Below are 13,040 nucleotides of genomic sequence, written 5' to 3'. Positions count from 1 at the left end.
TTAGTTACAAATTAAAGAGTTTAAATTTCAGATTTTGTGTGATTGGGATGTAATTTTTTTATAGAAATCAATTTGTATGCTGATTAAATTACTCTAGACACGTATCTTATTAAAACATCAGAAATATTTGTGAATTTTATATATATATATATATAATATTTATATTAAAAAATTAAAATCTATGTTCCATAACTAAACTTTTTCAGTCATTTTTTTATGCCAAAGAAGAATTTTATAGCCATACATTTGCATACAAAACTTATAAACGTTTTTATTGTAGTAGCGTACATATATATGCTTTCTTGTATCATTATATATGCATTATTCTTTTTCTTTGAAAATATATTGTAAATTGCAGTAAATTTAACGGCTATTACGATGGCCAGGAGCTGAAACGGGTGTTCATCGACAGCACAATCAGCGTGCACCTCGTGCACCGGGAAATTACCGGTCGACCCTTCCCACGTACAAACGCGAATTCAATTAACGTAGGGTGCGAAGATCGGGCAACATAAATAATTAGCAGCTTGGCGGTGACGACTACGACGAAGCTGGACCGGAGGGCCCCGACCGACCGACCGCTCGTGACCCTTTGCGGTCTTCGTGGTCGCGACAATCTGCTGTTAAAGCGTTAAATCATCGTCCCCGCGCGACTCGCATTATCGCTCGGCGCACCGCACGCGAGACTCCCCCTTGGCATTGCGGGAATTTTCGCGCCACGCGAGAGAGAAGCCGGGATACCTTTTGTAAAGTGTATGATGCGGGAATAATATGGACGACCGCCACATAATTAAGGTATAACGAGGAAATTATATCGCGCGAGATATATCTATACATATATATATATATATATATATCCATTACCTAATTTAATAAACAATTTTTTCGTGGCCACTTCATGGATTTGCGAACACCGGACAAAAGTGGACCGCCGGTTTCGAGGAGAATAGAATTACGCACGGTGCGACGCGTTTTTTGTCGCGCACTGTAATAGAAATCGTGAAAAATTGCGGAGGAAAATTTGAGAAATTTCGATTTTTCTCTCGGAAAAAGTGTGTCGATCAATGAAATCTTCGAATAATTCGAACGAATGTCATTCGAGTATAATTTCTCAGTAATCTTTATTTTAAATACATCGGCGGTAATGTTATTATACAAAGTTTATCATGCTTATCATTCGTATGTTATTTTAATAAACATGAACTCTCATTCTCATTTCCATCTCATTCATGGAATTATTTTTGGAAAATTATTCTCGCATCTGTGAATAGAGAATGACCCGGCATAAAAACGCTGTAAAGTCTACACTTCTGAAGATTATTCTTTGTTGAAAGAGTTCTATATGCCAAGGCCAACAGCGTTGTAAAATTTTACACGTGCTATTTATGAAAACGTTTACAAGCTACACCAAAAATGGAAGAAATATTTTGTTCCGTGCACATTTTTTTTTATCAAATAGATTATATATATATATATATATACATATATTGCTATGTTTTTCAAATAAATGATATATTGCATAAAAATAATGAAATAAAAAGTTGACGAGCGGAAAAAAATTGTGCGACGCACGGCAATACGCTTTATAACACACGCCTCGAAACTTAATCTCACCTCGTCATCTTATAATATGTCGATAACGAGATATCGGTTTTCTGGAGCAACGGCAACTGAGGTGACTAGTTCTGAGCTCCATTCAAGTGCAAATTGCCGCAAGTTTATTCGCACGCGAAATCACGCTTTCTATCGATCGATCGAAAGGGTGGAAAGGGTGCGACCGACCGTTCTGACAATTCGTTCGTTAGTGTCTGAAGGAGAGAGAAAAGAGAGAAAGAGAAAGAGGGGGATGTGTTTTAGGGGGAGAGATCGCTCTTGCTCTGTGCTTCATTTAGAATTTTAGACTCATCAGGCGTACACAGAGGAAGTGAGTGGTCCTCTCATTGCCACGTGTAACGAGCTCCAAATCCTTCGAATCCCCGTGTGCGAATTCACAAAAAAGTCCTAAGAGGGCTTTCCATCGACGCTTCTACGTGTCGCTTGGTTGAACTTTAAAGCAACTTATTCGTGTAGTAGTACCAGCTAATTATTCGATTCACGTGTGTTCGGATATATATCTTTTTCTGATCGCGTCGAAAACGTCCCTTTTACACATATTTTATACATCGTGTTTTATTCATGACTTTTTTATATACGTTAATATGTATATGTCATGAGGATATTTATTTTATTTAATTTTATATTTATTCCTCACTATTAGTTCCATCAATTTGCTATGAATAATTCAGCAAAAAATCAAACTATGAAAATTAATAAATAATTAATTACAAATAAAAATATTGTATCTCTAGACATAGGATGATTCCGAAATGTCATAAAAGTGAAGTCGTTGGCGTTGAAGATATTTTTAATGGGTCACTCAGTATAACGGACACAGTTTCTAGCTCATCCGTGCAGGTACCATCACCTGAATATCTAGCGACGTGGATCTAACGATGTCATCACTCTGCCCATGTCGAATATTTCGTTTTATTCGTCACGCGCGGCCTGATCGAACTTTCGCTGCTTTCACCGCGCGGAAAAAGCGCAACGAGTAGATCTCATTTATAAAAAAAAAGAAAGGGAGACTACGAGTTTGTCTCGAAATTTTGTGCAAATAGCATTCTGATATGCTACTTGAAAAAATGTTGATATTTTAATTAATTAAAATATCAAAGACGAATAATCCGTGTCACACGCAACTGTGTATAATAAAATTTTATAATAATTAGTATAAATCAAGATAAGAATCACTGATGTATCTTGTAAACAATTTCTGTTTCACTTGATAACACGTTTTATAAATCATATAATTAATATTAGTAAAAGATGATTCAATTCCAAATATGTGTGTGTTCAATAATTTCGAAAAGTTTTATACTTGTAGCTTCAAAAATTAATTATCGATGAAGAATACTCTTGATTATTATTAGCGTTTGTGAATATTTGTAAAATATTATTCTTCTAATATTATTATTTTTAATATTATATATATATATATATAATTTTTCTCTAATTTTTATATTATTAAATATAAATTGCAGCATAATTTTTAGATAGTATATATTGAACTTTACTCAAGTTTGCGAGATAAGAACGTTAAGAATAAAGTGTGTTTATTGAAAAAAATCGAAATAAATTTATGAACGAATGTCAATTAGTGGATAATCGTTTTCAAACCTACGCGTTTTAAAGTCCGACATGCAACTTGGCGCGATGAGTTTCACTAACTTATAATCTTAAAAGAGTAGAATCGCCTTAAATTAACCCGGTGGATAATAATAGGCGGAGCTCTATCGGCCGCCAAGTTGCACGTGGACTTGGAAAGTATAATCAACGTCTCACTGCCTTTCTAATGAAACGGATAAATGGATTAAGGAGCTAACGCGATTTAAAACAGAATGGTAGATCCTGACGCGATTTCTTTTCTTCCGTTGAAATCGCACAATTGTTCCAGCCTTGAAATTAAACAACACTCTATATAGCAATTTCATGTTTTTTCAAAATTACATATAGCATTATAAAATGTAAATCATAACATTCTATTTAAAAATAATGTATACGTGTAATTAAATCAACTCTCGTTCTTTATTCCTAATAGTTTGATTTTTCATAAAAACCCTCTGACCTGTCATTATTTATAACTGAACGATTGGTTACAGTTCTTGTCGCAAAAAAAAAAAAAAAAAAAAAAAGTAAACATTAACTTATCAAAAATAATGTTCGCAAAGTTCGATGACTCATCTTACAAAATTATTCTACATTATACGTATACAATTTTCGCAGACTGTTGATAATGTGTTAATGGACACGAAGATGGGTAAACGTCGAGCGATACGATACGATACCGTTACACTGCGGAAGCTTTATGGGCATTATGGGACGTAATGAAAAGCGAAGATGGCGAGGGCGGGAAGAAAGAGATATATATATATATATATATATAGAGAGAGAGAGAGAGAAAGAGCGAGAGAGGGGGCAGGGGGGGATAGGGAGAAGAGAAAGAGCGGAATTGGGCTAATCGCGAATGTGTGTTCGTGCGATGGGTTTACCTTGATTTTGCGAGCGCAAACGCGAGTGCTTCAGCTCGCGTCACGAGGCGAGGTCATGCCGAAACCGGATAACCAGGTCATTGGGGCATTCGGATACCGAGGACCGCGACTGGAACTATGCGCATACGTATGTAGAGTGACCCACATCTCTACGCGCGCGCCCGCGTCCTTCGCCCGCAGCACGTATCGAAGGACTTTAAGTTTTGACGCAAACACGTAATAACGAAGGCGCGCGCGCAGATCTTCTCGATCCAGATACAGCAGGGTGCAGAGGCGTGGTTTTTTTTTTTTTTTTTTTTTTTTTCCCCTCCCCAAGGTCCTTCCGCGAGGCTCCCGTCTTTTATCTCGATAACGACTTTCCGTTGTTTATCAGAATCTGAATGTGAAATTAGGCTTAGAGAAAGAGCGCGATCCAATTTCCTTTATGTGCAACAATTTTCCATGAAAAGGAAAATATTTTATATTAAATAAATAAATTAGTTTGTAGACATTTTTTTTATCTTTTTGGTATAAGTTGAAATCTCCCCAAGGGGTGAGATATACAAATACTTTTATTCTTTTCATTGTATTTAAAATTAATTAAACTATTACTTAGCAATAAGATAACGATGTATGTCAAGTAAAATTAATAAACGATTTAATAAAAATATCTAAGAATATGTAATTAATTAATTAAGATAAAGAATGTAAAATATTAAGTCAATTTAATTTTGAAAAGGAAATTTCTTTTTCTCTAACGTTGTCTGAAAAATTAAACAATGCTACTCGCATATGATAAAAACAAAGTGCTTTTATCGCTCAAAAGAGTACGAGACACTGAGATACATCGATCTGAACGTATTTTTCTCTCTTAGAAAAGGGGTAGAACGATAAAGGGAGGAGGAGTAGCGTCTGGCTCCGACCTCACATTTCTCATCTTGCGGAGGCGCCACATCGACGAAGCTAACGGTGAATCGACGCTACTCACTGCTTTATCTATATATTCACATACGAGGTATCACGTCGTTATCACCATTCTTGGCGACAACAAATCGTCTCGATGAACTTGGGATTTTTTCTTTCACAATCAGTGAAAACTCGTTGAGAGGCGTAATTATAAAATCGCTTGATTCATCGAACAAAAGTTGTTTCGAACGAGACATCAAAGGATTTTTGCGGATTATCTCCGACAAGTTTCCATTTTGTGATTTTGCGTAACAGGAAAGAGAGAGAGAGAGAGAGGCCATTGGAATTTGAGAAAAATACCAATATATTATCGAGTTGCGAAATTTTTTGAGTAAAATTCCATTCCTTTTTTGCGGTGCCTGAGCACCGTGTATGTACTTGCACGCGCGCGCATGCGAGATTCACCTCATACATATTTTTCGAGATGGGTCAACGAGATACCGGAAATTATTCAGATGAAACATAGGTCGTAGCGGGCATACCTGTACCCGAAGGTGTCTCCGCCTTTCCGTCTCGACCGTTTGATAAATATCTCTTCGTCTGCCTCTTGTTATGTTCACGGCGGTATCTCTTTTTGTTTCGAGAGAAAACCAGGGTACGTTAATCACAAGACATCCGGTGACACAGTTCCAAGTCTACCATTTCCGGAAAAAAATTCGCAGGTCGCCTCTTGATTTGATCAAAAATCAAATCAATTGTTGATACATTGACGGTATTATTTTGATCATTATTAACTACGTAGAAAAAAATAAATTTATGTAATTATGTAAGATAAATAATTATATCCGACTGAAGAAAAAAGAAACGAAGAAACTATAATATACTTTTAATAATAATGGATTATTTATTGATTTATTTTTAATAATGGAATTTTTGTTAACACGCGCGCCCGAGACACAACTAGTTATTTAATATTACAATTGTCGCAAATTGCAAATGTAATATTACATACTATAATAAAACTCAGTTCGCGGATTGATTCGAAATCAATGCGGATAAGTCGAATACGAGACAAAACGCAGCTGTGTATTGGTGCGTAAATAATTCTTTTATTCGCACACAATTAAATTATCGGACCGTACTATATTTTCAACGTGAGCTGCAAATTTTATTATACGTAAAAAAAAGTAGTGTCTTCTTTTTATTTCATTCCCTTTAATCGATCAATACTGCGCGACAGAATTTGGAAAATCTGGGAGAGATATAAATGTATTCTCCACGCGGCGAAGCTGCAGACTGCAACTCACAATAGCCGTGCATCCTGCTGCATCCTATATCGCGTCTCGAGAGGAAGCCTTGGAAACGTGCACTAACCCCATGCACCACGAAGTGCGATATCTTTCGACTGCCTTTCTCTCAATTCGCGTTGCTTCTACCTTTCCTAGGTTAAACAATGCAACGATGACAATCTTGGTTTGGAACGAGATAATTGTGTTTGAAAAACCGTATTGTTCACTTTGTGTGCAATGCAAATTTTTATAATTTTAATTTTAATTATATAACATGGCAAATTATATAATGATTACGAAATATATAATGGGTTTCAAATCATGACATGCGCGCATTAATAATAAATAATTAAGAGACTTATCTACATTAAACGTTAAATATACTGTAATATTGAATCAGAGTAACGCATAATTTTATCATAATATTCGATTACGTCAGACACGCGGCTTATATTGCAATTGCACAATATGAAAACTTCCTAAATTATTTATTAATAATCTCGTGTAATCGGGTCGCCCTAAAGGCACGTACGCTTATAGCGAGTCATTTCCACAGTCTTCGCGGAATACCTCGCGCTGGCAATTACGTCAATTACAGGGTGACTTTAGGTTAATAAATACTAATGCCTCGCAATGCGGTGCGAACGTGTAATGGAGCGTCAGAGTCGAATCGTTCTTAATAGCTTGGCTAATATATAAAATTAACGAGCTCATCGGAAAATATGCTTGCAAATGCTTGCCTATAATTAGAAAATGTAAAGGTAAAAAGCGTATTCCTGTCAATTTCTCTTATTTTTTTTCCCTTCGTAATTTAAACATTTTATTTCATATATTAATATATAAAATGATATATCTTCGATATATTGTTATACGATTTTTTTTCTTTTATTAATTTTTGCACCTTTAATAGAGAGGAAGATGCTTAGTTTGAAGTATTTCACTATTTCATATCCCCTCCCCGAATAGAAATTCTTACTGTGTATAACGTTTAAACTATTTTACATCGAATCAAAGGAGCCAAGAAAGTTTTGTTGAAGATTTAGCTTTATCGCGATGCGCTCAGAGTGTTCCTCATCTCGAGAAACGCATGACAGAATTAAGACTTTGAGTGATACTCGTAAAGTGGCTTATCGCATCGAAAAAAATAAGAATGGCATAAAGTTCGTCGCTGTAAAAAAAAGAGAGGGGGGGGGAGAGGGAGAGGAGAGAGAGAGAGATATCGCATTAACATTACCGCCAAGATGCACAATATTTGTTATCGACGAAACAAACATCATAATTCTATTTCTTATCGGAATAATCATCGCAAATGCCAGCTTGAGCGGTATTATTGTGTTTGCTGATATTGTCAATGTCGGCACCATTGCTATCCTATTGAGGTTAATTGAATTAAGAACTCATTTCGCTTCAAACACTGCGACATTTACAAGCGTTACGTATACAGAGTATTAATAAATGATATTTATTAATTTTATTTATGAACGCTTTTAAATTGATTCAAAGTTGATTTTTCCGCACACATATTATAGCACCCAAATTATAATCAAATCGATTAAAAACTTAAATAGCATCTTGTAAGACTTGAATTAATTTCAAAAGAATACTTTAGCAGTTTATTAAATTTAAGATACGTAGTCATCAAAGCCAAGAAAAATTATAAATATAATAAAAAAAATTTATTTCAAAAAAACTATCTTAATATATTCATATATCAATTTATATTTCGCATAAATCTAATTTAATTAAAATACGTTATAACGCTATTATTTCTTAATAATAATAATTTTATGGAACATATGTCAGGTAATTTGCTCGAGAGCAGCCCCATTTTTCTCACGCCCACCTACACATGGCATTATTTCCCTTACAACTGACAGTTGTTCGAACAGCGTCAATATGGTGATGCTCAACCGAATTCAGGTCGATAAACGATGCACTCTACTCGTAAGCATGTGCAAGCGCATACGGGTGTACGAGAAGTCTCGTCAATAAAGCAAGCGCAATGACAAAAACGCCGTCGGGATCAATCGGGGTTAACGAACGTAATTCCTCGGTATTCCGTGGTGGCTCATGACAAGCCCGGTAAAAAGGTGCAGTCACATGTACGAAGCCGCCGGATGCGGGGGTGGAGACGGCGATGGTTCCGAAACCGTAGAAACTTGCCTGTGAATCGCGTTAACGGGTCGAGCAGTCGAGAGATCGCTTTAAATGGATTGGCCGACATACACACGGCACCGAGGGTTAAAATATTATGTTTTAACATGCAGCGCACCATGCAATAATAAATCACGTGTTTCCTAAGACACATATTTCTCTTTCTCTCTCTTTCTCTAATATATGTATAAGTATAATCAATACTATGTATCGTTAATGATTATCGTTTGTTTTTGATAGTGTTAAAATTATAATGATTTAATTTCAGCGCTTTTGTTCTTAAAGTACAAAGCATAGATTGTTGAGAATAATATTTTTTGTTGGAGACTCGATTATTTCGGAGATAAACTTTGCATGTGCAATTTTCGTATGGCATTGTCCCAACAAAAGTTTGTCAGGAGATATAAAAAATTGAAACGTTAAAATCTCGACACTTCTGACTCGCTAGCGATCCGTTTTCTCTATTGTGGTGCAAAGTTAATCCCAAATGTAACCCCTGTCTTACAATAAGGCCATTGTCCAAAACATGATGAATTTCAGTTCGGGTGTAGGTACGAACCGATGCGGATTATCGATTTTAACAGGCTTGTCGAAACTTGAAAGGCAAACTAGGGCACCGAGAGAGAGAGAGAGAGAGAGAGAGTCGTTAAGAAAAAAAAAAAAAAAAAAAAGAAATTTTTTTATCATTATTCATTATAGAGAATAAAAGAGAAGAAAAAAAAGATCTCAAAGAAAATAAACTTATTAGCGTAAAAAAAACCTTTTGATATTTTTTATTACTTTTTTTGCACACACACACACATACACACACACACACGCACACAACTTATGTAAAGATATGATCAAAGTATGAAAGACACAAACTTTATTTTACTTATTGTTAGATTACATTTTATCAGGTTGATAATTTTCTTTCTCAACGAGAATGTCAGAAGAGGTATCTATTTATTCGCAATTCCTCATATATATTCTTCTTTCGTCATCACATTCTCAAATAAATAAAATTCAAATTAAAATTCTATTAAAATATGAAATTGATCAATATAGTATGTGCCCTTGTCACTTGTGTTCGTTCGGGAAGTATCGACTTCAAATTAGCCGAGGAATTTCCGGCCGCCTCGTGACAATATGTATCATTTATTAGTATTAAATCAAGTAACTGAATGATAATAGCGTGCCGAACCATCTCGGTTATCTCAGCTTAAGCCATTTTCGGAATAAACGAGTCGGGCAACTATGTCGGCCGCAAAGTGTCGTCGCAGTCTGCACTTGCAAATTTATCGATCGACGGGGCGTCGTCGTGGCATTTCGTTAACGCGCGTTGAAACCCGTTCGCGGAGGAGGAGGCAAACCCAGCAGTACGCGACCTAGACCCGACCTTCCCCAAGGTGTGCGCGCGAGGCGAGCGGGACGAGGCTGGGGTGTTCTTGGAACGGGGGTGGGAGAAGAGGGTATCCGTAGGAGAGGGTGATCCGGAGGAAAGTCCGGGATGCGCGGTTCAAGTAGCGTCGAATAATAAATACGAAGGACATCTACGAGTTCCGGAGATATCCTCGGCATCAGGCGGGAAAGGAGGAAAGGGGAAGAGAGATTGAGAGAACAAGATGAATGCATTTCGTAATAAGAGGACTTGTACCGGGAAATTTATTTTTGTTGAATTTAATGTGACAAATCGTCTGACAATGAGCGCGTTAAAATATTTTTGTCATGATAATATCCCGTGTCATTCGCGTATAATAAATTTTAATTTTTTGTTTCAAGTAATCATTTTTATAAGCAAGTATATACATAAATTATATATATATACAGATACTATGCATATATTAATTTGTAATGAATTTGAAGATGCGTCAGAATGGCCTTGTGGCGTTTTTATAATTTTTTATCGCAAAGACATAAAACCTTATATAAAAAATAATTTATTTGTCATCATAGTATAATTAATAGAGTTACTAAAAATCTTATTTAACACGCCTAAATTTTTATTTTTTTAATTTCATATATCGAAAAATAGATATCTTTATTTAAAATAAAAATTCCTTTTACACAACATCGACTGTAAAGAATATGATCTTATAATGATCTTATATAATCTTATAATATACAGTAGTAATACATATTAATATAATTTTCTTTTTCTTTAACACGGTTCTCTTCCTTTCTGGGAGGATTGGAGCTCATGAAGTTAATCCCGCGGTAATTTCTCTTGGATAGGCTAACAATAAGATACATGTTCGCATCAGGTGAAATAACAGATCATTGTGTCGAGCGCAATAGTTATGTCAGCCTTCGCGAACAATTAGCATGTTCATGCATTTCAAAACCTGTTCACGACTAACCTTCGCTATTCACGAGATGTGTGAAAACAAGATTCTGCGGAAGACAAAGCAAAAAATCATTAAAAAAATACGACAAGATATGCTGTTAAGACTAAAATTAAAGGATAAAATTCTATAGCTATCGTATTCTGCCTAATAATTTTTTTAAAATTAGGATCACAAATTACCTCTAATTAATAATGTAACATTGATAGAAATAAAAAAAAAAAAAAACATATATGCAAGATAATACGAATATACAAGATAATAAATCGGTAAAGAAGTGTGAGCAAAACAATAAAAAAAGAAGAGATGCAATATTAAAAAGTACGACGTTTTCAATCAAGGTGTCTACTAAAATCTTGTCAAAAAATTCCCTGAAAATTCCCTGATTTTCCAAATATTTTTGTTCAAAATTCCAAGTAAAAAGAATATTTTCAAAATTTATTTTTAATACAACCTTCTCTAAAATAAATTTTTTTATTATATGCATTTTCTAATGGTTTTTATTTATACGAAAAGAAAAAAAACACGGAGCCTCTTAAGTTTCAATGTTAGATTTATAATAAATGTACTAAAAAACGTTTATAAGATAATTTTCATTTATATAACATTTTCATTTCTTTATCTATAAGTTACCAAAAATATGTACTTTATATTCAATATATATTTATACGAGACAAACTGAGATGCCAAGTTCACGTTGTCTCAATTTATCCGTCGACGATTTTTTAAGCATTTCTAACCAGACTTTACGCGCTCAAGAATTTCACAAAATATTTATACAAAAAATTCTATGCGTAAAAATGATTAGAATATTAATTAAACAAATTAATTAAATTGCCAAATTAAACGCTGATCATATTTCGATAATTCTATCGATTGATGAGATGTGTTATTCTTCGTTATTCTACAATTATTTTTAATTTCTAGAGAAAGAGAGAGGGAGGGAGAGAGAGAGAGAGAGAGAGAGAGAGAGAGAGAGAGAGAGAGAGAGAGAGAGAATTCTATACATTAAAATTATTAGAATATTTATTAAACAAATTACAAAATAGATCGTCCGAAATGCCAAACGTATAAATATTGAAATAAAACATTTTGGTCTTATTTCAATAATTCTATCGACTTTAATGACATTTCGTGTCAGTCCATAATATTTAATTTCCTTTTAATATTTTATACATAGAGAGGGTTCTATGTATAAAAATTATTACAATATATTTATTAAACAAATTAGATGAGGAGACACCAAACATACAAGTACAGATTGTGAGACAGAAGATGAGACGCTGGTCATTTCGAATGTTCTATCGACTTTAAATGAAATTTCGTGTTATTTTTTGGGTCGTTCTGCACTCACTTATACTTTCTGAATAAAGTTCTACATATGCCTAAAAATTATTAGAATATTTATTAAACAAATTAAATATTCAAACACCGGTATAACATGAATCTCATTTACGTCTAGTGTCTCGGGTAATCTATATATTTTTATATAATTATCTATATATATAACATAATGTTCTAATAATTTCTTTACGCATAAAACTTTTTGTAGAATTATCGCAGCATTCTCACAAGTGCTTAAACTCTGGCAAGAATTCTGTATTTTTTGTTTCACGACGAAATAACATAATAGTAATTTTTCTCTACACGGAGAAAATATAATAATAATAATTAGAATATACAATATTTGTAATCGTGGAATATATTTATATATGTATAAGAAATCACGCGCGAGATTTTTATTCAATAATATATGTATAGACGGATATTACATACGAGTATTGTTTTATAAAAGAATAGTACAATTATTTAAATATTTTAATATAAACAAATAATCGTTAGTAAATAATAAAACAAATTTATAATATACAATATATAATTTATCATTTTTATAGTTTGTGCAGAAAGGGTCATTAATGCCTTTACACATAAATTTAAAATTATGCACATATTGCAACGCATATATTTTCTCTGCATATACAAAATATATAAATGTATTGATACGTGCATAAATTCATTTGTAAAATTCATTAATGATGCCTTCTGTACATATGCACAATTAATTTATTATAGAGCGAAAATACAAACATCTCAATACTTACAATATGTCCGGTATCTCGAACAAGTTAATTGTTTAATTAATATTCTAATAATTTTTACACATAGAACTTTTTGTAAAATTATCGTAGAATTTTTAAGCGCTTAAAATCTGATAAGAAATGTTTAAAAAATCGCCAACGAACAAAGCAAGATGCAGCGAACTTGACATTTCACAATCAATTTGTCTCGAGCTCATTTTT

General features: G+C 33.9%; 1 protein-coding gene across 1 annotated transcript in view; it reads right to left on the bottom strand.

Moving 5' to 3' along the window:
• The window catches only part of Ubl3 (ubiquitin like 3), a 49,202-nt gene that overhangs the window by 11,607 nt on the left and 24,555 nt on the right, over positions 1 to 13,040 (bottom strand). The gene's annotated exons all lie outside the window — the stretch shown is intronic.

The sequence above is a fragment of the Anoplolepis gracilipes genome, chromosome 4, assembly GCF_047496725.1.
Source record: "Anoplolepis gracilipes chromosome 4, ASM4749672v1, whole genome shotgun sequence".
In the NCBI taxonomy this organism is placed as follows: domain Eukaryota; kingdom Metazoa; phylum Arthropoda; class Insecta; order Hymenoptera; family Formicidae; genus Anoplolepis; species Anoplolepis gracilipes.
Note: the sequence above shows the minus strand (reverse complement) of the source record. Positions and strands in the feature narration are given on the sequence as shown.